Source organism: Onychomys torridus, chromosome 16 (assembly GCF_903995425.1).
Source record: "Onychomys torridus chromosome 16, mOncTor1.1, whole genome shotgun sequence".
NCBI lineage: Eukaryota > Metazoa > Chordata > Mammalia > Rodentia > Cricetidae > Onychomys > Onychomys torridus.
The window spans coordinates 26,064,468-26,083,600 of record NC_050458.1 but is presented as its reverse complement, the minus strand read 5'-3'; the positions used below and the strand labels follow the sequence as shown (position 1 = coordinate 26,083,600).

The window sequence follows — 19,133 nt, the reverse complement described above, 5'->3', positions numbered from 1 at the left end:
CATTGGTAGACATAACCCCCTGCAGCAATATTGTGAAGTTCTGAATTTCAATGTCATTCTCTGTCTGGTAACACTAACCACTCAGGGTATGTGCTTGACGAAGCATTATTCATTGACTGGTCAGCATGACCTTCCTAGCCTGAGAAAAAATTTATGACTTATCATGTGTTATAAGAATGGGTTGAATCCTGAAAATGTAACATATAATTGTCCAGAGTTTGTCTGTGAGAGAGAGAGTAAGGTGAGAGAGTGAGTGAATGTAAGAATGAGGAGTGAGAAAGTGTGTTAATGTGTGGGGGGTGGTGTACAGAGGGGCATGAGTAGCTAGGCAGGAATGAGAGCAAGACAGATTTTCAGAGAAGATTTTTTTAAGATAATTTTTAAAAAAAAGCCTGTGTGTTTCCTTATTTTTCCCTTCAGATAGAAAAAGTCTAGCACTCACCACATTTGTGGATTTTTAGTTTTTTTTTGCATACCCTGGTGATAACTGGAGGCTGACCCCTCCAGTTAGTGATAAATACATGAGGTTTAACTAGGATGACCACATAATTTATCACCAAAACCAGGAACTAGATCATGAAAAGAACATGATCCAGGACTAGAGACATAGCTCAGTGGTAGAGTGCCTGTCTAGCAAACATGAGGCCCAGTACCACCAAATAGTTATATGTCACATAGTCAATATTTGTAATTTGTTTATAATGTTTATTACCTATTGCTGTACCTTATAATAATGTTTGACATGGAGTACATAGTCTGTGTTTATTTAATTTCACTTTCAAAACCTCTTCAAAGTATTCACACAGGCATTTTTTCCATAAATCACTTTATATGATAGTCATTATTCTAGGCCCTTACTGTCCCAGAGTTTTCATTTTTAGGGAGAGTAATAAGTAATAACAGACAAGTAAATAAACACTCTCTGGTAGGAGCACATGCCTTAGGAAAAATAAAACAACATGGTATCTAGAAAATCACAGAGTATCTCATTGAAAATGAATGTGTGTCATCCATGCACAGGGGCCATGCTATTCGTCTCTGTATCATTCCAATTTTAAGGATGACACGCAAATTCATGAAGCATTCCATATTTTTATATAAAGAACTCAAGAAATTAGACATCAAAATGCCCAACAGTCCAATTAAGAAATGGGCTATAGAACTAAACAGAGAATTCTCAACAGGGGAAGTTCAAATGGCTGAAAGACATTTAAGGAATTGCTCAACTTCCCTAATTATCCGGGAAATGCAAATCAAAACGACTCTGAGATACCACCTTATACCTGTCAGAATGGCTAAGATCAAAAATACAGAAGACAGCTTATGCTGGAGAGGATGTGGAGCAAAGGGAACTCTCCTCCACTGCTGGTGGGAATGCAAGCTTGTACAGCCACTTTGGAAATCAATATGGCACTTCCTCAGAAAATTGGGAATCCATCTCCCCCAAGACCCAGCTGTAGCACTCTTGAGCATATACCCAAGGAATGCTCAATCATACCACAAGGGCATTTGCTCAGCTATGTTCATATCAGCATTGTTTGTAATACCCAGAACCGAGGAAACAACCTAGATGCCCTTCAACTGAAGAATGGAGAAAGAAAATATGGTACATATACACAGTGGAGTACTACTCAGCAGAGAAAAACAATGACATCATGAGGTTTGCAGGGAAATGGACGGATCTAGAAAAAATCATCCTGAGTGAGTTAACCCAGACTCAGAAGGACAAACATGGTATGAACTCACTCATAGGAGGATACTAGATGTAGAACAAAGATGACTAGACTGCTACACAACTCCAGAGAGGCTGCCTAGAAAACGGGACCCTAGGAAAGACACAGGGATCACCCAATGACAGAGAAATGGATGAGATCTACATGAACAACCTGGACGACAGTGGGAGTAATGAAGGGCAAGATTTGAGGGAAAGAAAGCTTAGGGGAGCAGGAGATCCCAGATGGATCAAGAACAGAAAGGGAGAACAAGGAATAACAGACCATGATAAATGAAGACCACATGAGAACAGGAATAGGCAGAGTGCTGGAGAGGTCTCCAGAAATCCACAATGATACATCCTCTGTAGACTGCTGGCAATGATCGAGAGAAAGCCTGATCTGACCTAGTCTGGTGGTCAGATAGCCAAACACCCTAAGAGTCATGCTGGAACTCCCATCCAATAACTAATGGAAGTGCATGCAGAGATCCTCAGCCAGGCCCCAGGTGGAGCTCCAGGTATCCAATTGTCGAGAAAGAAGAGGGACTGTAAGAGTGTGAATTGTTGAGACCAAGATTGGAAAAGCACAGGGACAAATAGTCAAATGAATGGAAGCACATGAATTATGAACCAAAGGTTGTGGAGCCCCCAACTGGATCAGGCCCTCTGTATAAGTGAGACAATTGAATAGCTTGAACTGTTTGGGAGGCATCCAGGCAGAGGGACCAGGACCTGTCCTTAGTGCATGAGCTGGCTGTTTGGAACCTTGGGCTTACACAGGGACACATTTCTCAGCCTGGGAGGAGGGGACTGGACCTGCCTGTACTGAATCCACCAGGTTTAAATGAATCCCCAGGGGTGTCTTGGCCCTGGAGGAGATGAGAATGGAGGGAAGGGGATAGGGGAAAGGTGGGGGTGGGGGCGGGAGGGGGAAGGACAGGGGAACCCATGGCTGATGTGTAAAATTAAAACACAAATATAATAATAATAATAAAAGAAAAAAAAGAAAAGAAAATGAATGTGTGACCTAAAGCCACATTAACCAAATAAAGCACTAAAAGAACTCCCTATATTGAAGCAATAACTACTATATCAGTGCACTTTCTAAAGTGTAACCACACACCAGTCCATGCTCCACAGGCATCTCCACCCTACCAGTGTACCACCCCCATGCCTTTTGCCACTGTCTGCAATTCTGCATTGTCTTCTGGATCACAGACTAATTGATGAGATCATAGTTTTTACCATTACAGAGTCTAGCAGTTGACTAATGTGGCAAGAGGCAAATGAATGGAGAAGATAGCACAAATCAGACTGGGAAAAGTTAGTGTGTCTGTAATAGGAGCTGGAAGTTCCTCATCACCTTCACAGATGAGGATTAGGTGATGAGAGATGGACTCTAGGACTTAGTAGTAGAATAAGGGTTCAAGACTATGGAATTAAACCCTGTGTTTGAATTCTAGCTCACTGCTCAGTAGCTTTGTAACCTTGAGCAGACAATTTTTGTGAGATTCACCATCTCATGCCTAAGACCAGAATACTAATATTCCTATCCAAATATGTACTCAGCAGTTAGAACAGTATCAGAATCACTATGGTGTTCAGTAAATATTAGCTATTATTAGTGAGTAAAGGAGTCAGAAACTTAACTACATTCAGGAAAGATAAAAGAACCCCCTCAAGAATCTCATTGTAAACTCACTGTGTGAGATCTCTCCACATGCCCCTACTAAGTGACAGGTCTATGAAAATTTCACTGAGGCTTGTTTTTTTTTTTTTCTTTTTAAACCAATAAATCAAATAGTGATATTTTTGTTTTCAATTCCTAGTGGGGAAAATATGGTTTAAGATGACAATTTTTCGTTCTCGGTTTTCTTCCCAGATATATCTTTCTTAAGTGTTGGACATCTGCTACCTAAAGTACTGGCAGATGAGAAAAGTAAATGAACAAGCAGGAAATATTACCAGAAAAACTCAGCAACAGCCTACCATGTTTAAACCAATAGTTTGTTCTTTTCATGGACATGTGTACTCAAGATCACCATATTGTCTGGAAATAAAATTGTCCCTGTTGCATAAGCCAGAGTTACAAATATCAGCATGGCGTGGTGCTCCTCAAAGAGTACCATGCCTTCCAGATGCTCCATCTCCTGAAGAGCCTTTCACAGACAGTTCATAGTTCATCCACCTTCCCAGGAGCTATAAAATGGAACACAGGAATATGGGGGAGAAGAATGAGAAAAGTGGAGAGGAGGGGAAGACTAACATACGTCTGTCTTCTGAAGTATCTTCTTGGTTGATGAATTTTCCCAAGCACACTCAGGACCTTCACAATGGAACTAAGACCAAGAATTCTGTTGTATCATCCATACAGGACTCAGCAGGGTGCAGACAGATCATGGAACCTTCAAAGGGCAGCAAGAATAATCTGTGTGATTTAAGAACTCCAACTACAGTGCATTCTGAGGTTTCTTGTCCCAGAGGCATCATAACAAAGAATCTCCAAGCAGTGGGAAAAAGATGGCTCATCTTCTGAGTGGATGACACTCTGGGAAGACACTCATCCCCCTCTGCACTCTGTGTTTTCATCCAGGCCACATATCACACTGGCAAGTCCATTTCCTCTAGTTATGATTGATGCCCAGCTAAAGTGTTGCTTCATCCACAAAATCTTTGACAGCTATCTCTCCCTACTCCAAACATGTTTGGTAACTATTTTAACCTGCTTTTTAGAAGGTACGATCTCAACAGAAAATACCCTGGCATGCCAGAGTTAGATTTTTACTGTTGCCAGAACGAAAAGTACAGTGGCTTAAAACTAATAAATTTGTTGTCTTATAGGATTGCTGATTAGAAGCCCACAATGAATCTCACTAAGCTAAAACAAGGTGTCAGCCAGCTGAATTTCTTTCTTGAGGCTCTGAGGGAAATTCCATTTCTTTGCCTTTTCTAGTATCAATGAGCCATCTTCACTTCTGGGATTGTTGTCAATCTCCCATCTTCAAAGCTAACCATGTAGCATCTTTCTAACATTATTTACATCACATCTCCTTTTCTAAACAAGGTGAAGAGATCATCTTAACTTATAAAACGCACATGATTCGATTCTACTCATCATGATAATTCAGGAAAACAAATCACTCTCAGTTTCTGTATTTAATCTCACCATGAACATCCCTCTACCATGTAAGGTAAAGTAACCACTAGCTCTAGAAATTAGTGTTGATGCCTTTAAGGAGCCCTTATTCAGCCTACCCATTCTATCTTTGGCCTACAGAGATTATTAATAACCACCTACATACAAAGTACATATACTCCATCCCCAGGTCCCCAAGTTTCAACCCATCAACTCAAAAGTCAAAACCTCACTAGATCAGCTCAAATCTTATTATCTAAATTATTTCAATTATCTAAAGCCATACTTCTGGGTATAACCCATCCTCAGGCATAATTCTTCTTTATCTAGAACCTGGAAAACTCAAGTTCCATCTGTCTAACTTCTAAACTAAACTGGAAAAAAATAATTCTTTTTTAAAATATTTTTAAATTTGGCTACTTCATACATATATGAAACATATTGTGAACATGTTTACCATGTGCCTCTCTCTTGTCCCCACACTCCTGTAGAACCCCATGATCCTCTCTTACCTTCCCATCTTAATATTTTGTGCAGGCAGGTTTGTATAGGTAGCCACAGCTACTGTGTGTTCATGATTACCTCAGAGTGCCTCAGCCATGTCATATCCAGATAATAGCATTTCACAGTGCTCCTCCAAATTCTCCAGATCTTACAACCTTTCTGCCTTTGTCTCTGTGGTCTCTGCATCTTGCAGATAACCCTGGCCAACTCTTAACATCAACATTTGACAAAGGCATAGTTTTTAACCCCTTCTCTACAACTGCAGAATCTGAAAATCTCTGGGAAAATCCAATGATCTTGCAAGTAAGTTTAGTACCAAAACCAATTTGGTGATCAAAAAACAAGAGCTGAGCTGACATTTGATGTTTTATCTCAGTATTTCTGACAAGCATGTGTGCCTCTGCTGCAGCTGATATTTTTGTTGCATTATGAGGTTTCTGTGACTTTTAATTGCACTATGCAAATGTCAAAAAAAAAGAAGTCCTAGCCCTATGAATTACAGAGAACAGAAGAGAAAGAAAGACTCTATGTTTTGAACATGCCTGAGCTCCTCTGATCTTGGAAGCTAATCATGGCTGGCCCTGGTTAGTACTTGGATGAGAAAAAGAAATATTAATTCTGTCGATCACAAAGAGAGTTGTTGCAGAATTAATAGTGTGTCTATGAAATGTCTTTCCATAGTATTAAAGTCGGAACCTCTGGTACATACAACCTAATGAAGCTAAAAGACAATTTTTGATGTTTTACAGTGACAATGACAAGCAAAATCTAGAGAAAAATGAGTGAAAGTTTGCATTGGGGAAAATGATACTATGCTGATTTGAGGTTTAATAGATTGGAAAACAATAAAATAAATGTATGGCACTGTTTTATTTACTGTTATAAAATTATAGAGGCCATTTAAAGAAACAGTGAGCACTGCTGGTGAGGGTGAATATTCAGAAAGTTGGCTGTTGAAGAAACTTCATATCATGATATAAAATATTTGAAAATCCATACTGAAAAGTTATCATGGATAATGAATTACAGGTACAATTGTTAAAATGATACTCAGAAAAACCTTAATCCTGGAAAAGTTTGCAAATGCTGATAAGACATCTCTGTACTCCTATTTGCACCCCAAACTCCCCAGCAATGGCTGACAAGAAAATAGTAGTAGGCTTGAAGCACACAGCAACTGAAGGCTGGTTTAGATGTTCTCAGATATACTAGGACTGCAGGAGAGAACAAGCAGATAGTGATGGGGAAGACTAACATTTTTTTCAATGCCTATGAACACAAGAAAGTGTATTTGATCAAGTGTAGTGGTGCAAGTCAGCAATCCCAGACCTTGGGAGGCAGAGGTGGGCAAATTACTGGGCCTGAGGCTAGTGTGGTCTACACGGCAAGTCCCAGACCAGCTAGGGCTCCATAGTGAAACCTTGGCTCACAAAAAAGTAAAGAGTGAGTGAGAAGATAAAGGCCTTTAGAGTATTCAGTACTCACTAAACACGAGCAGCTTGAGATCATTGGAAACAACCTGGACTTGAAAATATCAGTACAGTTTGATTGTTGCTGATCACTACTTCATCTGTCTTCTGAAATCTTGGAGGAAAAAAATCGTATTTGAACATCTAGAAGCCCCGTGAAACAGCATTATGTGTTCATTCTCTATGCTCTTTTGTGTTCAAGCATTAATTCTTCTCTCTGTTTGTCTGATGTTTCTTGGTTGTCTTTAGCTGTATTTTATTCTACAGTTCACAGACGCCCAGGAACTTAAGACATGCTACAGGAATTCAGGGAGGCTGTTCCTGCCATAGCTAATGCTTCCAACTGTGTTGCCATGATGACAAAGCTATTGAACTATGGGGACATTTAGAAAAGGCCCTGCAGATGAATACAGTGAAGCTTTCATCAGTAATGGGGATAAAAATCATGCCACATCACATGGATGATAAGAAAACTTCACCACACAAACATGTAAGTAAATGAGAAGAAGTTAGCATGGAACAGCTACCTACTCGAGTCAGAAAATTACAGAAATGGTCTTGAGCAGAGACTCAGTAGTGGCCACAGCGATGCTGCCACTGTGAATACAGATCAAAGATTCACACAGATGACAGATTGACAGAGATCCCAGGAATGAGACTTTAACTCAGCAGGGAATAAAGAATGTCCCCCTCCTATGCTACTCTTGACTCACCAACTGCAGGTTTCATGCACAAACTTTGTAAGGAGAGATTATCTTGGGGGTAATTTTCACAATTCACTCAGGTTGCAAATTGTCTGTGCTAACTCAACATGTTCATTCGACAAGGAATAAATACCAGCAAACAGTGGCAGTGGGGGAGTTGGGGAGAGGAGGTAGAAACCAAATGGGAAACAGAAAGCTGGGTGCTCCTAGAGGCATTCAGTCTAGAGGACAAAAGCATGTGTTCTTGAGCCATAGGGCTTGAGATCGTGTCCTTCCTGAGTCCTCCGCAAGCTCTGTGGTCTGCAGAACAAGAGTGACAATGGGAACTGTCTCACTGGGTCACTGTGAAGGTTGGTGAGTTAAGATGTTTAGATCACTGAGGACAGTGCCTGACAAATAACAGGCACTAGAGAGGTGACAAATGTCAAGGGGATTCTTGAGAAGGTCATAAGGAGTCTTCACACATTGGAGACTTCAAGAGTGTGCACTAACAGATGAATAAAGAAATGTCCTACAGTTCAGTCCAGACATATCTGGATACTTACATTTAGTTATTACCAGTGGTCCAGCTAACCTTCTCCTCGGCTTTTGCCTCTGTGCTCATCTCAACTTGCCTGTCAATGACCTCGAACATGAACATGGAGGTATTTTTAAGAGGTAACACTCCATAACTAATGTGTGTGGAAAGGGTTATTCATCAGACACTGCTAGGAGCATAAGTTGGTGGAGTTGAGGGTTAGTTTTGACTGTCTAGGCTTGCCTGGGAAGAGAGTCTCGATGAGGGGTTGTCTACACTGGGTCAGCCTGTTGGATTGTCTTACAATCATGAGCAGAGTTAGTCCCCTTTTCCACCACCCTCTTTCACCTCTCCGACTGATGCCTATCATTGAACTGTCTTATTTTCCTGTCTGGACATAACAGACAGAGGCAGGATGATGTTATGATACAGGTTGGTTTCTGAGATTCCGACAGATATTCCTAGAATCATAGAAATGATGACAAGGAATCCAGAGCCTGGATTTGACTAGCTAAATCTAACTAGCTCCTGAGTCTCCTCATTCACCAATATGGTTCTGTTTCCTTATCTATCAAATGGACACACCAACATGCTCTAGTCCTGCAGTTCTATAAGATTTGAATTTCATGTCTGGGGTCTGTGGCGCTCAGAGGCATCATTACAGCCTTATAAGTAAGACTTACCCTGACCTCATTGGCCCCCAGGCTATTGACCCATTCCACACCTACCTGAATGGTGGCACTGTAGACTGACTCCAAGCCTCCTCCACAAAGACAATCTTTCTCCTGTCACTCAATTGAAAGCTGAGATACCACTCTCTGCGACTCACTCTCTACCCTACTGAATTCAATTCCCTCCCAGTCTGGTTCTACAAAGGGAGACACACCCCACTGCTAGAATCTTTGCACATCTCTTCACTGAGAGCTATGAAATGACCATCACAGGTATTATAATTCAATAACTTCTGAACAGTTGGAGCCAGTAGTTTTGCCCTAAAGACTTTTCACTCTGAATTCAACTAATCTGTTGTGATAATTAGCAGAAATGTAACTTTCCATTGCTCTCTGGGGAGTAACCTAACCACAATATTAGAAACTACTCCTATTCAGGGCCCCACACATGGAAGTCCAGCAGACACCTTTATTGAAATGCAGGTCTGTCAGCTCCACTAAAGCTACTGTTTTAATAAGGCATGCTTCAGCTCCATGGTGTCTTCCCAAGAGCCCTCCAGGCTAGATCCAGCAGCTACAAACAAGCTCACAACAAAACCCTGCCCTTGAAAGAACTCCAGATCATAGTTGCTTTCTACTTTCTAAATTATGCCCTTTGTGTAAGTATAAACCTCTCCTTTCCTTCATAATCTGACATTTCAAATTCAATCATGAAGCAGATTTTTTAAAAAAGGTTAGGATGTTTTTATGTTAATTTATAAAATCAAACCAATGAAATTGTATGCTTTTATTTTTTCAAATTTTGCTGTTCCCCACCTCCAGGGAAGTATGATCAAATCTACTTCTCAGGGGTAACTTCATCACTTCTGCCTATGCAAAGCTGGGAATCACTGAATAGACTGGTGGTCATGGGCTGCAACACACACACAGGGGACCCATTTCACATATTCTGCATATCATATATTTGCACTACAATTCAGAATAGTAGTGAAATTACAGCTATAAAGTAGAAACAAAATAATTTTATGGTTGGGGTCATCACAACATGAGGAGCTATATTAAAGGTCACAGCATGAGGAAGGTTGAAAAACTAGAAATACTAGAAGGAAAGGACCTACCAGACCCTCCAAAGAACACATGCTCTAATCTTTGAATTTTCTTGGTTATGGATGCACAGATGAGTCACAGAGCAGTGGAGAAACTCAGGCTCTGGTGGCTAGCTCACCAGGGTCTGAGTTCTAGCTGCTTTGCTCTAAAGGGCCAGTGTCACACTTTAAGGAAAGATGTCCCATCTTTAGGATGCCAGTATTCACATTTCCAAAACAAGAAAATAGCAAACAGGTTTACTGCAGGATATCAGATGAGAACTGGGAATGAATGTAGAGCAACATACCAAGGATTGTATGTGCAGATGCTTTGTCAAATATGGACACGGGCATCTGAACCTCACCACAACATTAGCCACTTACAGAAGGGTACTGAGTTCTGAGGAAGTCTCTGAGACTGGAGACAAAGGTCCCATGGTAAAGCTATGCATAAAGACCTGAGTTTAATCCTCCAGAACCCGAATTTAAAAGTGGAACATGGTATTGTGTGCTTAGAATCCCAGCACTATGGACATGATAACAGGTGAGTCCCTGGGGCTTTTGGACCAACCAGCCTAGGCTACTCCAAGGCAATAGGAGACCCTGCCTCAAAAGACCAAGGCAGAAGGCATCTAAGGAATGACATCGGAATTTGCTCTCTGGCATAAACAACACACACACACACACACACACACACACACACACACACACACACACACAGTGCACAAAGTTCTTATCAAAAGCTGTACCAAGAAATTAACCCTTATGTTCCATGTTTCCCATTTCACTTCACAGCAGTGCTAGCTCCTTACACTAGCACTCACTTCTGGACTGGCCATTCCACAAACAAAGGGGCATCCAGTTTAAACACCATCCCCCTACCCATGTTCACCACTGGCTCAGAGCTGACATTCCATAAGAATGTTTGCCTGAATAAATGAGTCAGTTAACAAAGGAATGAAATTGAATTTGAACTAACTAATGTATATTGTTTTGAAATCATTTTAGCACTCCTGCTTCTGAAATTGCCCTTAATTTATTTCTTCCCATTGGCCTCACACTTTGATTGATTAGTCTTCCAAGCAGAGAATGGTGACAAATTGGTTTTTCCTCTGTTCACTCGATCAAGGACAGATAAATCGCTAACCAGCATTTCCAATCAACATGAAAAACATATTTATTAATTCTAGCCTTAAACAATGATATCAGTTTTGTACCCTAGGTGTTTCCCCTGAAAACACATGAACAACAGCCCCTATGATATCAAAACTTCATAATTAGCTCTGAACCTTTAGAGGTCTGAGGACACAGTTTAGGAAACACTTCCCTAACATGACTAATGTCATACATACATAGAGTGACATCTGACAGAAGATGGCTACAGTGCACCATGTATAGAAATACCTGTATTTGGTCAAAGCTAGCTTTGAAAATTCATTAAATTTCTCATATTCAAGAATCATTATGTATTTTTCTATAATAACATGGCCATAAGTCTTTAATGTGATATAGGAATATGCTATAGATATATAGATATAGGCATAGATCCAGATAAAATCTAGCACATCTGTACAAATCACAATTGAATGTATGATACACAATTGCATATAATTGGATATTTAATATACATATATGATTAAAGAAGGAAGTTAAATGGGCATAGCATGTGGTACTCTCATATATATGTATAATATTTGATTCAAATGAATATTAAAGAAGTATTAGCTAGCTTTAAGAAGTTATCTGTTACCAAGAGTTTTAAATTTCTGATTTTCCCTTCCTAATTGCACACCTTTGTCTACCCTTTTCCAAGTTGTCATTATTTTGCATTTGCCTTGCTTTTCGATTTTACCACATATGTTTGTATTACTAAACAATATATAATTTTATTTCACTTATAGTTTAAACTTTCTATAAATGGCATCTCTTGGCGCATACTTTTATGTGATTCACATTTTTGCTGAATGTTATTGCTGTAGTTCATGTTCGTGACTGGATAGAGAGTTGGTTTTTTAACTTAAAGTGTTTCTTTCTTGAAGTAAGTTAGTTTTACCTAATTTTACCAGCTAATGTGAATGCATGAAGAAAAGCAGATGACAAACGCTAACCGATGTAACCAACTGCTCTGAGTCTAAGTGGTACCAACAAAATGAAAAGTTTGTTTTCTGTTCACATCACAGCTCAGTGCCAATGGACATTTCTGTGGGATTGCTCTTCTGCAACAAGTGTCTCAGGGACCAAAGTTCCTTCTGCCCACCAAGACATTCAAGGCTGGCCTCTGGTGGCCACAGAAGGAGAAGAGATCTTTCATGTTCCCGGGAGGCTCCAAGATGCCTGCTGTGTGTCAGGTAACGAAATGACGTGGTAAACACTGATCTGTGGCATTTGAAAGAGGTCACTGGGACCAAGGGACTGGTTTGAACAGACTTTAAGCATTACTCAATCTAACTCACTTTGTTTTAGAATCCAGTGACTATTTTAGCACTACTCTGTAGCTGGAGAGCTTCTCTCTGAGTCCCGCCATGGCCCGTCAGCCCTGTAGTCCACTTATAAAATAAACACACAGATCTTATATTACTTATAAACTGTATAGCCGTGGCAAGCTTCTTGTTATCTACTTCTTCTATCTTAAATTAACCCATTTCCATTAATCTATACTTTGCCACGTGGCTCGTGGCTTACTGGTACCTTACATCTCCCTTGTCATGGTGGCAGCTCGCAGTGTCCCCTCCTCAGCTCTCCACTCCCCCCAATTCTCTTCTCTGCTTGTCCCGCCTATACTTCCTGCCTGGCTACTTGCCAATCAGTGTTTTATTTACTAACCAATCAGAGCAACACGTTTAACATACAAAACATCCCACAGTACTACCCTCATACTGGGTAGTGACTGAGAGCCATCCATAGCTGCTTTGGATGAGCAACTGGCTACATTCCACTTAATATTCTGTAATCCAAGATCTTACCAGTCCCAATAAGGCAACTCCGTTCCACACATGCTCAGTTTGAGCTAGCCACTGTTCACAGTATGTACATCAAGGAGCTCCAGGATGTGGCTACTCTAGGGCACATTTAAAGGGGCCTAGCCATCCACATTCATTAAAGGGTCAGCACAATTGACTGTGAGGAGGACAGTAATTCCATATTGCAAATGTGTTCCCCTTTAGCTTATCATTTATCCATGTTCCAACAAACTGTCAAATAGCATCTTCTGAAGTTTGGATGCATTAGATCCAACATAGTAAAGCCAGCTGGTTTTGCCTGTACCCTGGTCATAAATCCCCATTCTCTCATAAACACACACACACACACACACAAATAAAAATAAAAATAACAACAATACACATGTCAGTGTACTATTTTGCATCTGATACTGACACATTCAGTCTTAAGATCTGGTCACACCAAGCAACCTAGCAAATACATACCATACCTCTGATGTGGGTCTTTTCAACACAAATAAATCTCATTGACCAGAAAATAATTCTAAAGCTTTTCTTCACAAAAACAAACAACTTTATACTACTGAATCCCAGCTCCTATGAAAAATATCAAATAACCAATTTTTATTCTGTAAATACATCAAGATGACTGGTGGAAATTTTTTAGGGTAACTAGCTTGGATCCAAACACACTAGTTATATTTAGGCCAGGAACCAGCAAACTTTTTTTCCTAAGAATAGTTACAGAGTGAAATATTTAGACTTTATGAGTCTTGTGTTCTCTAATGTAACTATACAAGTCTGCTTTCCTGGCATGAAAACTCCCAAGTTGAGTGGATATGACTCCATTCATAGAAATCATCGGTGTTTTCCTGGGAGATGGCTTAAGTAACGACACTTGCTGCCAGCCCCGATGACCTGGGTTCGATCCCCTGACCCAGACGGTAGAAGAGATTCAACCCGCACAGGTTATCCTCTGATCTACACACACACACACACACACACACACACACACACCACACAACAAATATTAGAAACCGCAGTGAGCCACACTGGTCCAACAGCCCAGTTTATAGACTCCTGGGCCACAAAGCCTACAGTTTTAAGGAAAGAGTAGAGTCCATCATGAATTGGGTCAAATGTGGATAAAGATTCTCACGGTCCACTGTTTATGGAGGAGAAAGTAGAGAGAGGAAGGTGGGTCAGAACCCAGCAAGAAGATGCCCTCCCATGTTCACTGGCTTCGCTTGCTTGAAATAAATTAATCCATACAGTAGGTTCCCTCCCAACCCCATAAGAGGACAATGACAGTCTTAACTATGCCAGACCGAGGTGCTTGTAAATTCTGAGAAAGGGGACCTTGAACTTCTCTTTTTCTCCCTTTGGCTAATTCACTTGGACCCACAGTAAAAGGAGAGCATTCAGTGAGCCATTTTCTCTACCACACGCCACTCTGAGTTCATTTTCCCATTGTTACCATCACACAACCCCTACCTACTTCATCTAGCTGGGCCACCTGGATGGCATGAGACCACCAGACAGGGAGAAGCAGTGGTCTGGGGGCCAGAGGACTGACACCCAAAGCGTGGAAGGCTCTGTACCTTCTAACAGGGCCTATTTTTGTTAAAGGTTTCTTTTTGTTTTTTCGTGTGTGTGTGTGTGTGTGTGTGTGTGTGTGTGTGTGTGCATGTGTGTATGTACATGCGTGTGTGTGTGTGTGTGCGCGTGCGCGCGCATTTGTGTGTGTGTGTGTGCATGTGTGTATGTGCATGCGTGTGTGTGTGTGTGTGTGTGTGTGTGTGTGTTTGTGCGCGCGCAATCTACAGGTGCCTGCAGAGGCCACAAGAATTCTGATGAATCCCCTGGAGCTGAAGTTACAGAACCATTCCACCTGAGTGCTGGGAACTGAACTCATCTTCTGGAAGAGCAGGGAGCACTCTTACCCACTCAGTCCCCTCTCCAACCCTCTACTCAAGGTCTTTATGTTCCCCTGTAAAGTCCTCCCTGCTGTACTAACTCCTCCTCCTCCCCCAACCATCCAGTTTTGCCCATTTACAACTGTCAGGACCCATCCTCCACAATCAGGCACTAAAAGCTCTAGTTGACCCTCCAAGACCTGCACATCCTCCAGTTTATCCACCTCCATAACAGCCAACTTCATTTCTCCCTCCAGTGTCTCAAGTCAAAGAAGCTTGGAGTCACTCCTGGGCACCTTTGTCTCTCAAGCCCACCCTCTCCAGTTGTAAGCCACTTCCACTTCCACCTCTGCCACCTAAGTCCAAGCCATCATCTGCTCTTTGTGGATCTCCAAGTCCCTTGAAGACCTCCTCAGGGCTCCTGATTCTAAGCTATGTGTCTAAATGTGACAACTTCAAAATGCACTTTGCTGACCCAGACTCACCCGAGATCTACACTCACCTTTTCCTCTGCCTGTTGACACCTCTCTGAAAATGTTGCCACCTGAAGCCTAATACGCACACATGTGAACTCCTACTCTTCCTCTTCTGGCTGAGCTCTCTTGCAGTTACCCCATCTCAGTATCCAGTTCTAGCAACCCCATGCTTCTAGGGGCTCATAACAAAATCCAGATTCTTCTATTCTTCTTAATCTCTCAGTCTCTCTCTCTCTCTCTCTCTCTCTCTCTCTCTCTCTCTCTCTCTCTCTCTCTCTCTCTCGTGTGTGCGCACGTCTGTGTGTGTCTGTGTTTATGTCTCTGTCTCTATCTCTGTATCAGTCTCTACCTCTTGCTCTCTTCCCTCCCTCCTCTTCCTCTTCCTCCCCTTCTCCCCCCTTTCTTCCTTTCTCTCCCTTAAAGAAACAACTCGTGCATCTTATACTTCTCACTTTAAAGTGAATTCCATGCCTGGAGAGATGGCTCAGTGGTTAACAGCAACTGTGGCTCTTGTAGAGGATCCAGGTTTGCCTCCCAACACTCACATGGTGGCTCACACTCCACCATGTGGTGGCTCACACTATCAATAACCCCAGTTTCCAGGTGTCCGATGCCCTCTTTTGACTGCTTAGGACACTGAGCATACACAGCACAGGCAAATCATGCACACATAGAACCAAGTGAATAAAGCTAGCTTTTAAAAATTGGAGTGAATACCATCTCAAGCAATTCCTACCCTCTCCACAGTAGCATGGTAGGCCCTTGTTCACTTAGATGGTTATGGTGACCTCTCTGTTCCCTGTTTCCATGTTGTTCTATATTGTCATCCAGTGGGCAGTATGACCTTAAAACTCAAATCAGATGATATCACCCCTGTGATCTGAACGCTTCTTTGTTTTCAGATTATTTGTCTGATGATCTTTGCCTGAACAGCTAAGGAAAAAGAGAAAAGAAACAGTGGGCTCTGGTATTCATTGCCCATAAGGAAGTGCCTGGAACTTCTGCAGATCAAAAACTTCTTTATTTTTGCTTACAAATTGCTCACATGCTCTGATGACAACCAAATGTTTTTCTCCTTTCCTTTCTTTGACTAATTCTCTTGGACACACTGCTTAATTAGATGGTCATTATGGTGATTCATACTAATTTTATAAGGAGCACTCTGTTTTCTGAATACTTAAGGATTACATTTGCAACAACTCTTAACAGATATGCCAAGATACTTGTTCCAAAATGTTTTGATCCATTTCAACCCGTTTTGGCCTCATGGAAACAGAAAAAAATAGATATTTTTGTATGTCCTTAACTTGCAGCATGATTTCAGTTTATTATCAGAAGAAAAATCTAATAAAGTAGTTTGATTCTACATATATTTTAGACAATCAAACTTATGCAAAGAAAGGTAAATGAAGTCTCCCAAAGACACAGAGAAATGGCACTAGAATACATTCACATGAATGTATGACTTGGATGTGATCTGGATGTTTGACCTTGCTAATAATGATGCCATAAAAGAAGAATTATAGGATGTCAAAATCAAAGGTGGTGACACACACCTTTAATCCCAGCACTAGGGAGGCACAGCCAGGTGGATCTCTGTGAGTGAGATCCAGAACAGGCACCAAAACTACACACAAAGAAACCCTGTCTTGGAAAAAAAAAAAAAAAAAAAAAAAAAAAGGAATGTGTGCTACAGTCAGCCAAGGAACATGTGAATCCTTTGGATACTTCTTTGGATACTTCTGTGCGACTTTATGTCTGTGCCTCTCTGAGTCCCAATTTCCTCACCTGAAAGGTGGCGCAATTAATATCTACCATGGGAGGCAATGAGCATAGAATGAGGTAAAGTGGACCAAATGCTAAAACACATCATATTTTATTATTCCTGATTTGAATGTGGCCTGTGGGTGACATCTTATATGTTGTATTGATTTTTCTCATTGATATGAAGAAATGTCTGACAAAGCAGTTTAAGGAAGGATCCACTGGGGCTCAAGTCTGAGGGTAAGATCTGCTGTGTAAGGAAAGAAAGAAGAAACAGAAAGACTCATTCCTAGTGAACAGCTGCTAGCAGAAGAGTTGAACTCAAATCTTTGAATTTACTGACAGCCTCCAAGTTTAGAGCCACTGAAATGGCAATTCCATGTGTTTCAACACACTAGGATTTCTTCTCCAAGTCCTGTGCTTTACTGACTACATCGTATCCTAGACCACAGACGAACAGTTGAGAACCATAGTGCAGACAGCTTTAGTAACCTGAGCATGAAGGCCTTCTCTTAGGACTCCATAAGCAGCATTTTGACAGTAGGAAGAGGAAATATAGGCCCTTCTAAATTCAGTGTTGCCACAATTCAGAAGCTTAAAACAGTGGCTTTACTGAGATCTGTTAGGAGGTCAGAAAGGTGCAATTGGTGTATCCAATGGTGCTGACATTTCACTTGAGGCTTCCCTGGGAAGGATCTATTTCCAGGCTTAATTAGGCTGTATATAGAATTCAGTTCCTCACAGTTGTGGGACTGAAGGACCGATATTTTCACTTCCTACTAGTTGTTGGCTGGGAACTAGGCTCAACTCCATGACAACTATAGATTCTTGCCAGGTGGGATTTCCCAATTTGGTTTCTCCAGAGACAGCAAGGGAAAGAAATGGGTTCTACAACCGAACATATCTAATTACTCAATCACTTTCAAGCAATCACAAGCATCCTATCATCTTGATCACATCCTTATGGTTAGAAGCAAGTTACTGTCCCTGCTTACAGTCCAGAATGGATTATACAAGAACAGGCATGTGGGTGACATCTTATATGTTGTATTTTTTTTTCTCATTGGTATGAAGAAATGTCTGACAAAGTAGTTTAAGGAAGGATCCACTGGGGCTCACAGTCTGAAGGTAAGGTCTGCTGTGTAGCAGGGAAGGTATAATAGTGGGAACACAAAGTACTTGGGTTGACTTGTGTCCACAGCTAGGAAGGACAGGCATGAATGCTGGTCTACTCCTTGATCATTTCTCTTTTTACTTCAGTCCCCAGCCTTAGCCCACAGCATGGTGACACCCACATTCAGGTTGAGTCTTCCCACCTTCATTAAAGCATTCCAAAAAGCCCAGATTTGTCACCTGGATGATTCTAAATCCTGTAGTTGACAATAAAGATTATCCGTCACACTGGCCTATCTAGCACACAAGCGATAGTGACAAAAATAGATAGTGGGACCAGAGATGGGGAAACAATGGTTATAGTTGATCGCTGTAATTAGCAGGGAGTATTTTTTTTCAAATGTCAGCCCACAATTGGCTATGACTACCATCTTCTGTCACTCTCTTCTCAACCTACCTAGTAAAACAGACCATTGGAAATTTCTAAGTAACCTACTTGATTTGTGCACCTTAGATCTGTTACAACTAAAATTTAAAAAAAAAAAAAAAAGTTCTGGACTCTTCAATATTTCTTGCAACTCTTTGGAAGTAGCCATAATTTATTTCATCCTGTAAATTGTATGCTGGTAGTGTAACCTAATTTCTGCACTATTAGGGACCTGCCTATTTTTCTTGTTTAATATAACAAAAGAAATTCTAATTTAGTTCTCATTCAACCAAAACAAAACAAAAACCTCAATTTGAACATAGTGCTCCTCCCTGAGGAGACTGGAAAAGTCAAGCATGGCTTCTCATTTTAATGTCTGATCTTCTAAATAAGCTGACAAAAAAGGTGACATATTTCAATTGAATTTATCAAATGTTCATTATTTTGTGGTACCAGCTATTCTGGGTAATTATGGCTCTATAATTCTGTAAACACATTCTGATGTAAACAACAGTGAAAATAGCATTTTTGAATGTTCCAACTGTGCCCACAACATAATAAGAAGCAGTAATTTATTACTCAGACTAATAATTAGAAGTAATTAACTACTAGAAGCAATTAGGAATAGTAATTTATTTCCTAACATAATGTAATGAGCTGCTTTTTCCATGTATGTTTGAATATTTAGCAACCAGTAA

At 40.8% G+C, this 19,133-nt stretch overlaps 1 non-coding gene across 1 annotated transcript; it reads right to left on the bottom strand.

The window, feature by feature from the left end:
* Positions 1-970: 970 nt before the first annotated feature.
* On the bottom strand, positions 971-1,079 carry LOC118597565. Its single transcript, XR_004946862.1, has one exon. It is a non-coding gene; the product is annotated as a U6 spliceosomal RNA (small nuclear RNA).
* Between the last annotated feature and the right edge of the window lie 18,054 nt (positions 1,080-19,133).